Source organism: Mastomys coucha, unplaced genomic scaffold (genome assembly GCF_008632895.1).
Source record: "Mastomys coucha isolate ucsf_1 unplaced genomic scaffold, UCSF_Mcou_1 pScaffold13, whole genome shotgun sequence".
Taxonomy (NCBI): domain Eukaryota; kingdom Metazoa; phylum Chordata; class Mammalia; order Rodentia; family Muridae; genus Mastomys; species Mastomys coucha.
Genome location: NW_022196895.1, coordinates 44,026,109 through 44,046,202, shown reverse-complemented (window position 1 = coordinate 44,046,202; position 20,094 = coordinate 44,026,109). Strand labels below are relative to the sequence as shown.

General features: G+C 37.0%; 1 long non-coding RNA gene across 1 annotated transcript in view; it reads left to right on the top strand.

The window, feature by feature from the left end:
- LOC116087634 overlaps nucleotides 1-19,470 on the top strand; it is a 52,902-nt gene extending 33,432 nt beyond the window's left edge. The window contains exons 2-4 of the long non-coding RNA XR_004117529.1: nucleotides 16,690-16,805; nucleotides 18,455-18,511; nucleotides 19,342-19,470. This is a non-coding gene — a long non-coding RNA (uncharacterized LOC116087634). The remainder of the gene's footprint in view (nucleotides 1-16,689; nucleotides 16,806-18,454; nucleotides 18,512-19,341) is intronic.
- The last annotated feature ends 624 nt before the right edge of the window (nucleotides 19,471-20,094 follow it).

The window sequence follows — 20,094 nt, the reverse complement described above, 5'->3', positions numbered from 1 at the left end:
TATTAAATTTTCAATCTGTCAACATCATGGAGAATTTTCTTAATTTTTCTGGATTGCCTTTCTGATAGCATGCCTTGTATTAAAGACAATATTTTAGCTGTGGTTGAAAAAAAATAAAAAAAAATAAAAACAACAACAACAAAAAAAACCCTGACCTTCAAAATTCCCTATTTCTTCCATCAGATAGAAACTTTGAATGATAAAATGGATCTTTCATAGACAAATTAAATGTTTTATGAGAAAGTATTTAATAGTTAGTAGTAAGTACAAGGACAAGCTTTCCTACTAAGGTGTTCATCTTGGCTCCATATCCTTAGATTTTCATGACAGCATATCCAATCACTCGAGGTTCTTATTTTAATAGGGTATGGTGTTAATTTTGATAACTTGACATAATGAAGAATTGTTGCTTGGGACCCTGACCCAAGACCCTTGTAGGCAGGGGTAAGAAGGAATGGCATTTAGGCTTCAAGGGCATATAGACAAGCGGCAAAATCAGACTCATTTATTATAGGAACTGGACAACCTCCCCCTTCCCAGGATCTCATTGGCTTGCAAGTAGCCAGATGTGGCTTTGTCTGTTTCTCATCGATTCGCTCCATCGTCTGATCTAGCCTCAGCGGTCTCTAGCCTTGCAAGCAGATTCTAGGTTGGCTCAGGAGAAGTATCAATGGTGTGTGCTACAACATTGCAGCTGAGACTGCTTGGCTAATTTCCTCCTACAAAGAATTGTCTGGGAGGGAGTTTCAGTGAGGAGTTGTCTAGACTAGGTTAACCGCTGTGTATGCCTATGAAGCCATTCCTTATTTAGGTTAATATTGACAGGAAGACCCACATCGAATGTGGTGATACCCTTTCATGGGCCTGTGATGAGCAAGCTGAGTACTAGCAAACATGATAATTAACTCATTGCTCACCTCTCTTGACTGTGTCTAGCTATGTCAAATTCCTGCTGCTTTGACATAACTGCCACTTGGATGTGTGAGCCTAATAAATTCTTTCTCCCTTGGCGTTTATGTTGGGGCATTTTACCAGAGCTACAGCAAATAAAGCTAAGACACCAGAGCTCCCAGGTACTAAACCACCAACCAAAGGAGTACACGTGGAGGGATCCATGGCTCCAGCTGCATATGTAGCAGAGAATGGCCTTGTTGGTCATCAATGGGAGGAGAGGCCCTTTGTCTTGTGAAAGCTCGATGACCTTGAAAGCTCGATACTCTAGTGTAAAGGAATGCTAGGACCAGGAAGCAGAAGTGGGTGGGTTGATGAGCAAGGAGAGGGGGCAGGAGATAGGGGATTTCTGGAGGGGAAACCAGAAAAGGGAATTACATTTAAAATGCAAATAAAGAAAATATCTAATAAAAAAGATTAACTAGCTATTTAATTAGCAATGAACATATAAATAAAACATATTTAATAATAGGCAAACTTAAGTAAGCTTTTCTGTTCACTTCAGTGATAGATGAGTACTCAATTCTGGTAACCATTCTTCAGACTGAATAATATGTCTTCAGCAGTAATGTCCAAAAGATGGTCTCCTAGGATAGATCATACATTTAGGCTGGGTGCTAGAGTAAACTGAGAAGCCTAGATCAAGGAAGAGGCCAAGGAAAGCAAGATGCACCAAACGTGAGAAATTTCACAGAAAGATGAGAAAACAGGAAGTACGTAAGATGTGCCTGGGCATGACTTAAGTAGGATTTTTTTTCTAGCATACTGTTGAATAATAAAATTTCAGCTAACTTAGTCCAAACAATATGAAACAATGGCTTCCATGATAGAAAATGACTGGAAACCCTGCAAGGCAGTGACCTTGGTGGTTATACTTAATGTGTCCTTTCAGTCTCCTCTGTGCTATGCTTCTTGGCACTGGCTCCTTCCAACAGCGAGCTCGCTCTGTAGCTACATGAAGCTCCCACATCTCTATATTCATATATTGCTCAAACAAAGAGAGGATTTTCTTTCTGACTGTCCAAACACTGATAAGGCAACACCCTACATGTAGCTTAGTCTTGTATCTCTACCTTACGCTCTACCATTATGAAACTATTAGGAACTGTATTCAACTTCTAAATGGAGAGTAATTTAAAGAAGTGAGGAGTTTATATCTCACTTTAAAAATATAACAAAATAAAACTAGAGACAAATAGTGAAAGACTGTTATGTTAATGCCATAGGGAGAGAGCTAGGGATACAAATAAACTCATAAACTACCAGTAGTTGTGTTTTTTAAAATTGTTTAGAGAACATGAAATACTCAATAGAGAAATAATTCTCAGTAATATGGTAAATTGAATATTATTGGATACAATAGCAATTTATAACAGTTTCATTTCTATGCTATATACACACATAAATGCCAAGGTTATCATTGTTCATAGCAACAAAAATGTAAGGCATCAAGTAGAAGAATAAAATCAACATTCCCCAAATAAGTAAAAATTTAAATGCTATTTCAAAAAAAATCTTTAACAAAGGCTTTTAAAGGATAATTTCTAAAATAATATATAGAAAAGCAAACAACCAGAAGTTTTTACAAAGGCCAAAAATCAGAATCTGTTAAGACACAATCTGTTCTGTATTCTCCCGATAACTGTGAAGCTAAACTAGAAACATGGCATTGGGGTAGGGAAGCAGAATTAAAGCATGATAAAAATTGCATGTAAGTAAATACATATAGATTAATAAATACATATCAATAATGGGGAGGGGAGAAACTATTATTCAAAAACAATACTTGGAAGATTGATTTACCTCCAAAGAAATTAATCAATTATTACCTTACATCAGGAGAAACCCAAATCAATTCCAAATAATATCAAGGGCTGGAGAGATGGCTCAGTAGTTAAGAGCACTGACTGCTCTTCCAGAGGTCCTGAGTTGAATTCCCAGCAACCACGTGGTGGCTCATGACCATTTGTAATGGGATCCGATGCCCTCTTCTGGTGTGTCAGAAGACAGAGAGAGTGTACTCACATAAAATAAATAAAAATCAGAATAATATCACATTTGAATCTGTATTGAAAAGATGCTAAAATTTCTTACCATGAAATGATTCAGGAGCATTAGTATAAGAAAGCATTATTAAAACTAACTCACATGTTAAATATAATAAGACATTACCTTTTAATTTTAAATCTTCATTAACTCCATATCTGATAAAGGGCTAATATCCAAAGTACATGAAAAAACTCAATAAATTAACTTCCAAAAAACAAATAACACAGTTTAAAAATGGGGTACAGAGCTAAACAGAGAATTCACAACAGAAGAATCTGGAATGGCCAAACAGCACCTGGAAAAAACATGTTCAAGGTCCTTAATCATCAGAGAAAATCAAATCAAAACGACCATGAGATTCCACCTTATACCAATCAGAATGGCTAAGATTAAAAACTCAGGTGACAACACATGTTGGCAAGGATGTGAAGAAAGGGGAACACTCCTCCACTGTTGGTGGTATTGCAAACAGGTACAACCATTCTGGAAATCAATCTGGTGATTCCTCAGAAAATTGGAAATAGATCTACCTGAAGACCCAGCTATACCACTCTTGGGCATATACACAAAAGATACCCCACCATACCACAAGTACAGGTACTCCACTATGTTCATAGCATCCTAACTGTGATAGCCAGATCCCTTCCAATGAAGCAACACAGATGTCCCTCAACTGAAGAATGGATATAGAAAATGTGGTTGATTTTTACAGTGGAAGAGTATTCAGCTATTAAGAATGAGGACATCAGTGAAATTTTCAAACAAATGGAATGAACTAGAAAATATCAACCTGAGTGAGGAAACCTAGACCCAAATGTACATGCATGGTATATACTCGCTGATAAGTGGATATTAGCCAAAAAGTACAGAATATCCACGATACAATTCATAGACCATAAGAAGTTTGACAAGAAGGAAGGCTAAAATGTGGATGCCTCAATCCAACTTAGAAGTGGAGAAGAAAATAACCACAGAAGGCAGAAGTAGGGAGGAACATGGGTGGGGAGGGGGAGGGGAAAAGGGCGAGAGGATTGGGTATGGAGGAGCAGGAGAGAAACCCAGAGGGCCAGAAGAATGAAGTTTTCATTCAGGGGAGGTGAGGTGGGGACCCTTTAGAAAACATCAGAGACCTGGGAGGTGAGAAACTCTCAGGACTCAATGGGTGTGACTGTAGTCAAAATGCCCAACAGTGGGAAGAGGGAACTCAGAGTCCACCTCGAGTAGACAGACAGGGCCTCAAGTGGAGGGGCCAGGGTTAACAACCAACAGGTAAAATTTCTGGCCCAGAATTGTGCCTGTCTAAAAAAACTGCAGAGACTGAACTGGAGAAGGAACTGAAGAAAAGGAGGTCCAGTGAGTGGCTCAACTGGAGATTCATCTCATGGGGTTGGGACACCAAGGCCTGACACTATTGCTGATGCTATTGTGTGCTTACAGACAGGAGCCTAGCATGACTGTCCTCTGAGAGACTCAATCAGAAGCTAACTGAGATACACATACTTATACTCAACCCAACTGAAATCGGGGACCCTTATGGTTGAATTAGGGGAAGGATTGAAAAAGGTGAAGGGGTGGGGAACCCCATAGGAAGACCAACAATCTCAACTAACCGAGACCCCTGGGATCTCTCAGACACTGAGCCACCAATCAAGGAGCATACATTAGCTGATCCAAGGCCCTCAGACATATACACAGCAGAGGTCGACCTGGTCTGGCCTCAGTGGGGGAAGACATGCCTAATTCTTGAGAAACTTGAGGCCCCAGGGTGGGGGGAGCTCTGGTGCAGAGGGCATCCTTTTGTAGGGAGGGAGGAGGAATGGGATAAGGAACTGTGAGAGGGGGGACTAGGAGGGCAATGGCTGGATTATTAAATATATATATATATATATATATATATATATATATATATATATATTTAAAGAAAAAAGGAAGACAGTGAAATAAAATGTCTGATCACTCATTCTCACTAGAAAAAGATTATTTTGAGTTGAATAAATATCAATACATTTGGAAATATGAAAAGAACATTTTAGATTTATAAAAAAAGATAAAATTCAATAGAAAAATTCATGACAGGTAGAGGAAATCCACAGAATATGAATTTTACTTGATGAAGAACTGGTAGATACACAAAAACTATAACTACTTATAAAATATAAGGAAAGTAAAACTGTTAAAAAAACCACCATTTTGTGGTAGACTATGGAAGAGATTAAAAGACTGGTGGTAGAAAATGCATGAATATAGCTTGTATTTCTCAAATCTTATTAGTACAAGTCATAAGCCAATTTATGAGATATTTATCAAAATACTGAAACAGATAATTTAGCAATTTATTTCTATCTATATATAGATAGATATAGCTATTGAGAGATCTAATATATATACACACATATTCATATGCATTCCTTATGTAAGTACCCACATGTGCAAAAGATGTATAGAAAATATTATTTAGCAAAAATATTTAATGAGTGCAAATGGCAAAGAAGTGTTAACTGAGGCAAAGATAGACTACTGTGATATGTGAATATGTTTCAGTACTATAGATAAGTCTGAATTAATATACTCCTCATAACCCATGTAAAAATTTCTTAAATCAGTAGTTTTCAACATGCCTCTTGCTGTAACTATTTAATATAATTCCTTATGTTGTGGCGACTCCCTACCATAGTGTTATTTATGGGGCTTAGAAGTTTATTGCAAATTACTACAAACTAGGAAAATTAAATAATAAAATCCATTTCTCCCAGTTCAAAAGCCTAGAAGTCCGAAACCAGACTTCCAGCATGGACAGCACTGAGTAAGGTCCCTCCTCCAAGAGATGGATTACTGACTTGCTTGTGTACCTATGGCTCCATATGGGGAGGAGGGGAAAGAAACAGAGAGACAGAGAGTAGTAATGGTAAATAGCTCCCAAGACTTCCACATTTTAGGACTTTTATTTTGGAGGTTAATATTTCAACACATAAATTTTGGAAAGACAAAATATTCAGACCACAGCAAATAATAAAATAAGACCATATTTTCTAGGACTCTAGTTTCTTTTACACATTGATAAAAGTTTAAAGCTATATAAAGGAATGGTTGTACAATGGAAAGAGCATTTATCTTTTTAGGAGGAGGAATACTGAATTAACGAAAGACAATTATGAAGAGTCAACATATAGTATTTTGTACTATTTTATCAGGTGGTAGGTAATAGGTATTCGATTGTTATAAATGTATCTTATATATGTTACATTCAATACACTAAAGCAAAATATGGTTATTTTATAGAACTGAAAGGTTCAATTGGATTGAGATTCAAAGTTCACAGCAGTTCTAAAGATGGCAGATGATGTACAGACTGGTCTGCTATAAAGCTTAAGTTGGAAGATGGCTATCAGAAGCTGTGGGTGACAGCTTCAATGGCACTTAGTAGGACAGGGACCTGAATCTAGAGTCTGTGCAGGCATAACTGGCACCATTTAGAAGGTATTTCCTCCCAGATAAAGGGAGAACTGCAACAGGAAACTAGACCAGAGACCTGACTTATCACCATGGACTTCAGAAAATCTGCACTATACTTCAACAGTGTGGTTTTCTTGCTTGCTTGCTTGCTTGCTTGCTTGCTTGCGACAGGGTCTCTCTATGTAGCCCAAACTGGCTTCCAATTCACAGAGATCTGCTTCCCTCTACTCCCAAGTGCTGGGATTAGAGGTATGTGGCACCAGGTCTAGAAATTACAGGTATCTTAAGGAGTAAAAAGACAGACAGAAGAGGGAGAGAGCAACAGCATGGCCGGAGGCAGGAGAGGCCTTGGAAAAAATCCCTTTTCTTAGTATTTGACTAGAACAAGAAGCCATTAAAAAAAAATTTAAAAAAAATTTTTTTAAAAAGAAAAGAAAAGAAAACAATCTCTGCGGTGTTGGCTCTTGGCCACACTTGATGCCTCTGACTTGTGACCCACAGCAAGTGGCATGGGACTATAATTTTTTCACTTGTCCAGCAAAGCACTTCTAGAGAGCAAGAAAGAGACCTTGAGTCTGAACCCTGCACTATTTGGTGAGGTGACAATCTGGACAGAGCAAGGCTGTGGTGAAAACACACACAGATCCCAAAAGTAAATCAGACATCAGGAGGTCTACCTAAAAGTGTGACCACCATTTGCAATGTGACCTGTGAGGGCTTTAGCACTCACAGGAAAGACAGCTGTGGCCTAACCTGGAAAGGACCACCCAGACGTGTGACTAGAATTGTTAAGCAGACCAGGAACAGACTGCCCTGGGACTTGAAGAGAGTCCGTCATCTGACCTATAAATGACTTCCCAGAGGAGTGATAAGTCTCTATGAGCTCTCAAAGGAACCACTAAATTTGAAACTGGATCCAACTGGAGTTACTAGATTTGAAACTGGATCCAACACCAAGGAAAGAGACCATGTTCAAACTGCACACCCATCTGAGACTCTTCCTTTTATATTATTTCTTTCCTTTGAGACCCGGTACCAATAGAGCTGGCCAGTGACATCCTTCTTTGCTATAATCCTGGTTTTCATTCTTTTCTTTCCTCTCCATCCTCTTTCATTTACATTTCCCCTTTGTTGGGCTCTCTCAAATGACACACGTTGGCCTGATTTGGGTGTTCTCTCAGCCTCAGGCTTCTGAGAGGTGGGATTGGTTTTGATTATCTGATGACTCTTAAAACTATTTCTTTCTCATTCTATTAGTTAGAACTGCCTAATCTCACCCCAGCCCCACCCCATTCCCCTTCTCAATTTTCATTTTCCTCCACTAGTTTTCCTCTGTCAGCACAATAATACCGACTAGTGCTGCTGTTTGCTTCCTTTTCATCCACATCCTCATTCATATTTAAAGTACATAGTGAAATTATTGCTCTGTTTTTTTTTTAAAAAAAAAAGTATTTATTTTTTGTATGTGAGTACAGTGTATGCCGTTTTCAGACACACCAGATGAGGCATCAGATCCCAACCATGTGGTTGCTGGGAATTAAACTCAGGACCTCTCTGGAAGAACAGCTAACAGCTAACATTGCTCCAGCCCCCCACTACTGTTGTTCTCATACACCCTAAAACACTTAGGGTTAAACGGTAGTGGTATATTAATTGATTTTTACCATTTAAAAGTTTAAAACAATTACTCTATTTTGAATTTAGTACCAGAGACTAAGCCTGGTGCCCTAATCACATGGACTGAGGTTCTCTTTAATATGCTACTCTGGAGTCCAGCAGAAATACCTGATCCTCAAAGTACTAGGACTTAGGCTTCTAGGACACTACAAATATTTCCATTGAGAATTAAGATGATTAAGAAAAGTCCAACCAATAATCTAGTCTCAGATGTGCAAGTCAATCTCAGATGCATAAAAAGAAGGTAATGTGACTGATACAAAATTACAATAGCTGTAGTCATGACTTCCAATGAGAGTGAATGCGGTGAAACCCCAGACAAATGTTTGGGGAGAAAAAACCCAAACAAGCAAACCAAAAAACAAAACTTTGCAGACAAGAAACTTGCATGTTTTTATTCTAAATCAGTGATTCTCTGAACCTTTCTAAAGCTGCAACCCTTTAATAGAGTTCTTCATGTTGGGGTGACTCCCAGACATAAACCTATTCTTATTGCTACTTCTTAACAGTAATTTTTCAATTGTTAGGAAGTGTAATATAAATAAATATATAAATACTTGGATACTTTGATGGTCTTAGGTAACCACTGTGAAAGGTCATTTGATCTTCAAAGGGTTGTCGATCAACAGACTGAGAACCACTGCTCTAAAGAAATAATAAATGTTTGTTGAGATAGATATATTTAATTAGACTTAAACATAAACATACACATGTAAATCAAAATATTATGCAATACCATACACATTCATACACATTTTATGTTTTGTTTTATGTGTTGATTTAAAACATAATTTGAAAGTGACAAAGAACTTTGAGGTGCTAGATACACTAATTGCTCTGAGCTGATCACTACACAGTGGTTACATGAATCAAACATCACTATATTATATATATATATATATATATATATATACATATGTACATATATATATAATCTCAGATATATGTATGTATATATATTATATGTATATATAATATTGTATGTGTATATATATTATATGCATATATACACATACATATATATATATATACTGAAGTTTATATGTTAACCAAAATAAAATTTTAAAACAAAATAAATATATTAAGTGTTCTAAAATTGACACCCATAGGCTAAATAGTCTGTTCTGACAAATTAAGTTTTATGGAGTCCAGTCCCAGTAGATACATCTGTAAAACATCCACACCTAAGGGTGAGGGAACATTGCAGAAGATAAAGATGGGGTGGAAAGATTCTAAGAGTCAAGAATCTGGGAGCTTGCCATGAGACTGTGTCTTCTAATAGTGTCAAAAGCTACACCCATAAAGTCTTATCAATACGATGGTCCACAGAAAGATGACATCAATATCAGGACAAAGTGGATAGGGAAAAGCCCATGAGGCTTCAATTCATGCTCAAATAATTATAGGCAACTGAAAAAGATGGGATCTGGAGAGCTGGTCCTCCCCAGGGAAGAGCATAGCAATGGTTGTCCAGTGCCAGACAGTCAGCCCTGAAAACATACATACAAGTAACATTATATGGCCTGAATAGGTTGTATTTAGGGATATGTATGTATAAATACAGACTTATACAATAACAATGACAAAGAAGGCCATGAATTTGAAGCAGAGCAGGGAAGGGTATATGGGGGCATGAGGAGGGAGGAAGAAAAGGGAGAAATGTAATTATATTATGAAACAAATTATATTTAAAAGAAAAGAAACACTTTACTAGAATATTGCCATTACTTCTTTGTTCACATACTGACTCTGGATGCTTTCATACTTCAATATCAAAATTGAGTAATTACAGAAGAGACAGAATGAACATCAAAAACCTAACCTGATTATTGTCTGCTTTGGTCTTTACAGAAAACTGTATCAATCTCTTCTATAAACTGTTGATTCAGATTTTGCTCAATATATAACCACACATGTTCATGTGTTGCATATATATATAATATGCTAATACTTTTAATATTCCCAACAAAAAAAAGTGAGATTCAGAAATAACTCAATCCATCTTTGGATTGAAAGAAAGAAAAATAGGTTTCTAACATACAAATCAAAATATACAGATTAAATTATGACAGAGATATCAAACTGATATCTTACTTTCAGAGAAACCCTTCACTGAACTGATACTATACAGCTACTCAAAATCTCATTGTGGGGGAGGTCACAGGCCCTGGGGAAGAACTTATTTATTTGCTTAGCTATGCTGACAGAGTTGAACTGCTTTCTATGTAGATGCAGCTAAGTCCATAGTCAATTGTCAGCCTCAAGTAAAGAAGCATTCTCTTTCCACTGAATTATTGGTAACTGCAGAGACTCGTGGCAGTGCAAGAATAAGGTACTGAGAATAATCACCAGTTGAGTGATCAATCCTAAACCATAAATTTCTACCATTCGATCAACTCTCCATTGGTGGGTTATCCTGCACTCACTGCCGATAAATTCAAAGAAAGGCAGAGTCATTGCCATCAGTTGTGTACCCACTGCTGCCTCCACCGGGCTCCAAAGAAAACTTCTCAAACACTGTTTGCTTGGACAGTCCTGATTAAACTCCATGGCTCACAAAACAGAACCAAATGTCTGGGAAAGGGACATATAAGGAGGAGCAGAGGGGTTAATGGGAGTAAGAAGAGATGACAGAAGGGGGAAAGAATAAACACCATGCATTATATCTTATTATAACATTGTCTGAGAGTTAACCTAATTTAAAAAGAAGTCATGCATATTCATAATAAGTAACACAATGCCTGAAATAAAAAAAATAGTAAATAAAAGTAAACAAAAGATACTTTTTTAAGAAATTTAAAGTTAGGGTATAAGATACATAGAAAATTAAAGCTATAAAACCATAATTTTTATCCTCAACAATTATGAGTGAACATTTTCCTAGTAAAAGCTCTCCCTCTACACCTGTCTGTCTCTTTTTTCTCTTTTTCTCCTCTCTACCCTTCTGTGTCTGTATGTCTCTGTGTCTGTGTCTGTCTCTGTCTCTCTGTCTCTGTCTCTGTCTCTCTCTGTCTCTCTCTCTCTCTCTCTCTCTCTCTCTCTCTCTCTCTCTCTCACACACACACACACACACACACACACACACACACACACACACCAGTCCCTAGAAGATTAATACAATATTAGCTCTCTATGTGATAAAAAACCTAAAGTGGACAAAGAAACAATGACAACAGAATGTTCTCTAATAGACTTGAAATGACTTGGGGACTGGATTTGGTATGAAGTGAATGTAAACATCCAAGCAAGGAATTAATGAAATCCAATTGGTTGTTTTTAAACATGCTACATCTTGCACAAAGAGCCTTGCATTGGTTAAGAGAAAGTAGCCATTTAGAAAAATCTAGTGTTCAGCTGAATGCTATTCAGAGAGAAAGAGGGGAAAAAATAAAGGAAAGGAAATTTAAAAAGCAGTGTGGGAAAAGCCTCATATAGTCATGAGCTTTAGAATGTCAAATGGTCAGAGTAAAGACAAATGACAAAAGTTTAAAAGAAAAGAAAATGTTAAGAAATATACCAGTTTCTAAAATACATCTAATCATCATCTTATCACCAGCCAGAGCCAGTTTACCTGCTTCTCAGAGGAAATGTGGAGACAGCCAACATTTGTCAAGAAACCAACATGTCCTATGTAGTTACATTAAAAACACAGATATTTCAGTATTACTTGAAATCTTTCAATTAGAATTCCTGCTGATGTGTGTGTGTTTATGTATTTATTACTCTAAAAGTAAGATAAGAAGGGATTAAAATTTTATTTCCAAAGAAATATATATATAGTCTTGAAGATGAAGGAGTCACACGCATGAAGAGAAACTAGTAAAAGACATGTTTCTTCCACTTTACATTTTCATTATATTTTGGTTGGGTCTAAATACTTCCAGAGCTAGTATAATGAGAGAGAAAGAGTGGAAGTCCCCCCCCCCAATTCAGACCCTTGAAAGTACTTTGTGAGATAATTCCAGAAAGATTCTAGGAGAACAATTCCTAAGTTCACTCTGTATTTACCACAGGTTGTTCTTACCTCAAGAAACTCTTCCACATTGCTGGTAAGGAAGATGTAAGAAACCAGGTCAGTTATTCCCAATGCTTTGCCTTGTACACAGGCGTGCATAAAAATCCTATATTTTTCAGGTCCTATGGTTCTTGCTACATTTTATACGATTCATTCTTTTTTTTTAAAGATAGATTTATGCTGTTTACAAATTTTCTGCTTCAAACAATACTGTAATTAACAGAGGAAGGTCATCTATTTCTACATCATCATACAAGCAAATTCATTTAAATAAGATAAATTATCAAATTGTGCTCTGAAAGTTTATCTTTTCTTTTTTATAATTTCTTTATTTTGTAGTTGTATTTTTATTGGATATTTTATGTATTTACATTTCAAATGTTATTCCCTTTCCAGGTTCCCCCTCCAGAAACCCCCTATCCCATTATCCTGCTTCTATGAGGGTGCCCCCCCCACTTACTCCCACCTCACCACCCTAGAATTCCCTTACTCCGGGGTATAGAACCTTCACAGGACCCAGGGCCTCTCTCTCCTCTCATTGATGCCAGACAATGCTCTCCTCTGCTACATATGCAGCTGGAGCCATGGGTCCCTCCATGTGTACCCTTTGGTTGGTGGTTTAGTCCCTGGGAGCTCTGGGGTGGTCTAGTTGGTTGATATTGTCGTTCTTCCTATGGGGTTGCAAACCCCTTCAGCTCCTTCAGTCCTTTCTCTAACTCTCCACTTGGGACCCTGTGCTTAGTCCAATGGCTTAGGCTGTGAGCATCTGCCTCTGTATTTGTCAGGCTCTGGCAGAGCCTCTCAGGAGACAGCTATTACAAGCTCTTGTCAGCAAGCACTTCTTGGCATCAGCAGTAGTGTCTTGGTTTGGTGTCTGTATATGGGATACACTTCAGTCTCTGTTCCACACTTTGTTCCTGTGTTTCCTTTAGACAGGAGCCATTCTAAAATTTGGAGGTAAGTGGGTGACATCTTCCCCCAAACACTGGGCCTTGCCTAACCTCTGGATATAATCTCTACAAGTTCTCCCTCCTCTTTGCTGAGCATTTCAGTTATCTAATCCCTGTTGGGTCCTAGGAGGCTCTTGCTCTCCTGCCATCTGTGATTTGCTGGTGGCTAACCCCAGCTCCCCAACTCCACAGTTCCCCCATCTTCCATTATTACACACCTCTGTTCAAATTCCTGACCTTCTCTGTATATTAGCCCTCTTTCAGATGTAGGGTTGGTAAAGATCTTTTCCCAATCTGTTGGTTGCCATTTTGTTCTATCGACAGTGTCCTTTGCCTTACAGAAGCTTTGCAATTTTTATGAGGTCCTATTTGTTGATTGTTGATCTTAGAGCATAAGTCTTGGTGTTTTGTTCAGGAAATTTTCCCCTGTGCCCATGTGTTTGATGCTCTTCCCCACTTTCTCTTCTATTAGTTTCTGTGTATCTGGTTTTATGTGGAGGTCTTTGATCCACTTGGACTTGATCTTTGTACAAAGACATAAGAATGAATCAAATTGCATTCTTCTACATGTCCACTCATTCTTTCAGTCAGATAGATAGACAGATAGATAGATAGATAGATAGATAGATAGATAGATAGATAGATAGATAGATAGATAGATAAGTAGACTTAATTACCTAGGAAGATTCATTTCACCAGGCTTTTGGTAAAGAAGAAGGAAGGGAATATATGGGAGGGATTAAAATAGGAAAGGGAAAAATGATCAATTATTTTAATTCAGTTTAAGAATATTTCGTGTATGATATATATGATTAAGGGGTGGGGCATGTGCACGGGAAACAGCTTAAAGAGAGATATCAAATTTGTATAGTAATCATGACTGGACTCAACAATGTTATTTATCAAATCTTACTGAGTATGTTTTGTATTTATGGGTGATTATTAGTTCATAATCAGCATGTAATAAAATGATTGAGTTGCATAGAATTACTAATACTATTAAAATTTTTTCATATTTATGACTATATGTGGGATGTTTTGTATATTGAGACACAACTATCCAGTAAATCATCAACAACACCTGAAAAGCACATGCTTGATAGCAATTTCTATTTCAGGCAGAGCACTTCCTCAAGTTCTTAGTTTCAGAAACAGCAGAATTCCTTGTTAGCACATACTAATAGGCCATTTAATTTAGTAGAGCTTATATTCATAGAATTTTAGAATATCAACATATTACTATTTACTCCACATTGTCATGAAGCTGCCACAACTGTTAAAATAAAAAGCAAAATTAACAACAATTACCATTTATATCATCTGTCAAGAGTCACCTTCTAGGTTAGGTGTTTTTTTTTCTAAAGTGAAAAACAATTACATGTCCTACAGAGGCAAACTTCTGTTCTAAGATACTGAAATTACTGTTAACAATTCATATGTACCTTGGCATAATCATATAAAATCTACATATTCCATAATGAACATTTACCTCATCCTAGTTTATCCTGGTGAGGAGAACTAGGCAAATTCTGGTTTAATTGGTATAGTGTAAGAGATGAGAATTTCAAAGCTGGATTCAAAAAAGCAATGGGGCGACACTGTGTTACTATATGCTTCAGGCACCAAAACCCTTTAAGGGATTTGCAGACATTGGCGGCTTAACTAAATGTGAAAATAAGATTACTTGAAGTGCAAAAAGAATGAATATACAGACAAAGTATCTTAGGTAGAATTAATTTAACTGTAGGCCAAATCTGTTTGAAAGGATAAGACAGGGGTATGGATATTGAAGCCTATAGAAAAATCAAAGATTCCCCCAAAGGAAAATCAGCAGACAGGATACATTTTAATGTATTATTTCCAAGAATAAAAGAAGTTAAATAAGGTCCTAGGGCATGTAGACATTAAAATGCATTACATAAAATTGTACTTATTCATAAAATTACCATGCTTAATATTGTTAATTTTAAGGTATAATTTATCTGGGAAACACTTATAAACTTAATATTTAAATTTATGTTGAAAAAATTTTAATTCTCTGCCAATTGTCTCTGAGAGTCATGGAATGGAAGTTTTAAAGGGAGAAACAAACAATATTTAGTATATAAGTAATCCAGTTAGTACGGATTCGGGCAGATCTAATATAATTATGAAAATAATATTCTGCCTTGTAAACCATGAACATAATGATGCCTGTCAGTCTGAGGGAAAAAACAATGTCTACACTGTCGCTATACTTTGTTCTTATACTAAATGTTGCCCGCTCACAGAATTGTAAACAGTTACTTTGGGATACCTCTAAATTACTGTACATTGAATGTATCACTATCTCCTGCGGTAATCTTTAGTCATCTTCCTCATGCCAAAGACAGACAGTACTATCCTCCATCAGTTAATCTTGTGATGAGTATGGCAGAGCATAGCACTGGTGGGACAAAGTCTCCAAAGGATGTTCTATATGTTCCAAAGGACACAACATGAACAGAAATGTTGGTTATGGGAGGGTCAGGAAATGAGACCTTGGTGACATGAGAACACATATGAGTTTTGCTTGGTACTAGGCCATTGCTATAATTTTCATTAACTTGTAGATCTTAGATTCTAATCATTGTCTTTTCATCTATGCTACCTTCTTTTGGTTGCCCTGTTGACTGGATAGTTTCTGTTTATTTTGTTTTAGTCAATTTGACACAAACTAGAGTTATCTGAGAGGAATGAACGTCACTTGATAAAATGCTTTCCTAATAATGGCTAGTTGGCAGGCCTGTGGGGAATTTTCTTGATTAAAGATTGAATCGGGGGTGCCCAGCCCAATGTTGGCAGTGATAACCCTGAGCAGGTAGTTCTAGATGGCTTAAGGACACAGGCTGAGCAAGCCTTGGGGGAAACTCAGTAAGGAACATTACTCCACAGCTTCTACTTCAATTCCTGCCCTGAGTTCCTGTCATGGCTCTATTTGAAGACATTCTATGGTGTGAAAATATAAGCCAGATAAACCTTTTCCTCTCTAAGGTGGTTTTAGTTGGGGTGCTTTATCAGCAAAAGAAACCTTAAGTAAGCCACCTGGTATACCAGTTCTAGCTCTACAAGTGAACCAAGAAAACCTAATATACCATTTGACCCTATTCCAGAAAGGGCAATCATAGGAGAGAAAAGGACATGTATGAACAGAAAGAAGCATTTTTTTCTGGGAACCTGTGGTAGTAATACTGTGTGGATTTTCTAGAAATATTATGACAGATAAGTTTAAGATTATTAAAGAAAGTGAAATTCAGAGACAATGCAGTACAAAATAAAATCCTCATGTCATTCTTCACATAAATAGAAGAAAATGATCTTAAAATACAGAAACATAAAAGACCACAAAATGCCAAATTAATCCTGAGCAAAAGTATAATAATGGGGTCATTACAGTTGTCAATCTCAAACTCTGCTATAACAGAGCCATAGTGTGGCTGTTTGAATGAAAATGAGCCCCACAGGCTTAAATGTTTGAAAACTTGTTCATCATCTGGTGGAACTGTTTGGGAGGGATTGGGAGGTGTATCATTTGTGATGAGCTTGAAGGTTTCAAGAGACTCATTCCATTTCTAGTGTGCTTTTTGTCTCCTGCTTGTGAATTAGGCTATGAACTCTCAGCTACTACTTCAGTGCCATGCCTGCCTGCTTGCTCCTCTGTAATGGTGACAGACTCCTATACTTCTGGAAGGGTAAGCCCCAAATGACCTCTTCTTTTCATAACATACCTTAGTACAAGTGTCATTTCACAGTGACACAAGGTAATTAAGACATATAGTAACTTAAGCACCATAGTACAGGATTAGAATCTATTTTTAACAGAATAGAATATGATAGAATACATTAGAACCCATATTAAGTCCATAGTTATGGTAGTTGGCTACTTTTCTGTTGCTATGATAAATATCATGTCCAAAAGCAACTTACAGACCAATTTTGGTTTATGGTTCCAGAGGGGGTCCATAATATTGACAAAGTCATGGAAACAGTTGGCCAGAACAAGAAGTTGAATGATTATATTTTGTCACACAGGGAACACAGAAATAGTTAACTAGAAGTGAGGCAATGATATAAAAGTCTACATTCAATGACACCCTCCATTAAGTCCTCATCTCCTAATAGATCAACAACCTCCCCAAATATCACCATCAACTGGGAACCAAATGTTCAGTTACCCAAGTTTGTGGGAGACATTTCTTAATCAAACCACTGCATAGGACCACCAGATATTTGACAAAGACATCAAAAATACATGCTGATAAAAAGATATTACCATCTTTAACAAAAAGTATGAAAAGGAAAGTAGATGTATATGTAGAAAAATTAAACTAGATCCCTCTCTATCACTCTTCACAGAAAAAAAAAAATACCTCACAGATCAAAGACCCCAATATAAAATCTGACTTTGAAACTGCCTGAAAAGAAAGTACAGAGTGTGCTACAGAATATGAACAGGCATGGAGATGGACTTTCTAAACAAGAGTCTGTCACTTAGGAAATAAGACCAAGACCTAACAAACGCGACTTTACGATACTCAAAGTTTCTGTACAGCAAAGGAAGCAGTCAACTGAGTGGAGAGGCAGCACACAGGATGAGATGGAGAACTCCTTACAAAGTACATACTCAATATAGGATCAGTGTCTAAACTACACAAAGCATGAAACATCAACAACAAGAAAACAAACAATCCAGTCACAAAATGGGCTATAGATCTCAATAGAGGATTCTTTTTAAAAGTTCAAATGGCATAGAATACTTTCTGAAAGTGTTCAGTGTTTTTAACCATCAGGAAGATGCAAATTGAAAGTACTCAGATTCCATCTCATCCTAGGCATAATGGTAATTAATAATAACAATAACAATAATAATAGTAACAGAAAACACAAGAAATGTTGGTGACAATGGAGGGAAAAAGGAATTCTCATTTACTCTTGACTAGAATGTAAACGGGTACAGCCATGATTAAAATAAGAGCGCAGACTCCTGTAGAAGCTAGAACTAGATCTAGTATATAACTGAGGTATCCTATTCCTGGACATATACTCAAAGGACTCCTACCATATACTCCTACTACAGGTAGCTACTCACTTATGTTTATTAAGTGTATTTACAGTTACTAGGAAATGGAATCAGCACAGATGCCCATTAGCAGAAGAAGGGATAATGAAAAGTGAAATTTTATCCAATTCTAAAGAACAGTGCAATTATAAACTTTGCAAATGAACAGAACTAGAAATAAATTATAAGTAAGGTAACTCAGACACAGAAAGACAAATGATGTATGCTCTCTCTTATACATGGATCCTAGACTTGAATCTTTAATTCTGTATGTTCAAACAGGAGTAGAGGTAGAAGCAGGAAACTACAATGATATCATTGAAGGGGATTGTCTTCAAGGTAAGGTGGGATAGTAGAATCTAGTCATTAACTGTTAAATATACATATCAGTGTGGGAAGAGACAGAGTAAAGGCCTAAAATCTAGAAGGAGTACCATGCACCTAGAAAAACAGAATAATGAAGGAAGGAGATGAGGAAGGTAACAGAGCAAAGTGGACACTGGGGACACTAAGGACAAATTGGTTGAGTGATGAGGCAGGGACAGGAAGATGAGTGACAGGCACATGTAAGGAGAGAATCAATCCAATTATACATGTATGAATCCCCCCAGTGGAAACCCCTTACTATATAAACCAATTATAAGACTTATATTTTGTTTAAAATTATGAAAAAAATTATACTGGCTACTTGCAGTAATAATTAGCAAGAAAGGGCTACAAAGTACTGGCCCTATGTCATGTACAATGTTCAAGCTCCTACCATGCAGAAATAGAGAAGTTAAAGTCACCAGAATAGATACAGAATAGAGGTTTAGGGAAATAAAATCTTCTGCAAGAAACAGAAGAGGCTACAAGTCCACAACAGAGGGGAGGGGTATAGCCTTGACTTTAACTCTTTTGTGTCATTCACCTGAGCCTTCTTTCCTCTGCTCCTGTGTTTTTATAAATGTCACAATGTCCCACATATTATCCAACACTTGATAGGTTACCAGTGAGACTCTACTGAAACAAACTTAAGCAAAGACAATAAGCACAATACTCATTTATCTGCCTATAAAAATCTAAGAAAATCTCAATCTAGAACATAGAATAAGCCAGGAATTGAGAGACGCTATTGGGAAGTCCTTCTAATTTACTTGTCACCACTGAACTCATGTTTTCCTTTGTAGGGCTTCTCAGCAGCACTGTCCGCAGTGTAGCAGCACGTGTTGTCCTCAATGGCCTGAGGGTATAAAGAGAAGACACAAATTTCAGTGTTTCTGTCAAGCCCACAAAACATAAAGAACTCTAAACTCTAATTGCTTTGTCTTGAGTTATTCTGCCACTCCTGGTACTCATGGATGCTACAGTGATAAGAAAATGATCACTGGACCAAAATATTCTGTTTGGGGACCAATCTCTGCCTGTGGTATTACCTTTCTCTCTTCAAAGTCTCAGGTATACTTATTTTTCAAAAATACAATACACAAAAATAAATCTTAGTGCAAAATGGTTTTGTGAACCAGTAATATGTGAGTCTAAGTCCATTAATGGACATAGGAGATATATAGGTAATCAAAATGAAAATTGATAAAATTAATAAAATGTGTTAAGTACATAGAAAGACATAAAAGATGTATTAGTTTACTTAGTGAAACACCCTTTCAAATATACATTCAATTTGAATCTCATCACATTTGAGGACATGCATTTCTAGGATTGCGTGTCAGTTTGATCATTTGGTTATTTAGAAAACAAAAAACAAAAAGAGATGATGCATCAGGTTTCTTGCTTCCTTGCTGCCTTTGGTTTTGGGGTTTACAACTCTGATTACAACTTTCACGAGCTATATTTTAATTCTTTTAAACATTTTGATAGGCCCCTGACCAGGAACATACAGGATGGCCCCCATCCTGTGGACTAGCTCTCATGGAACCAAAAGA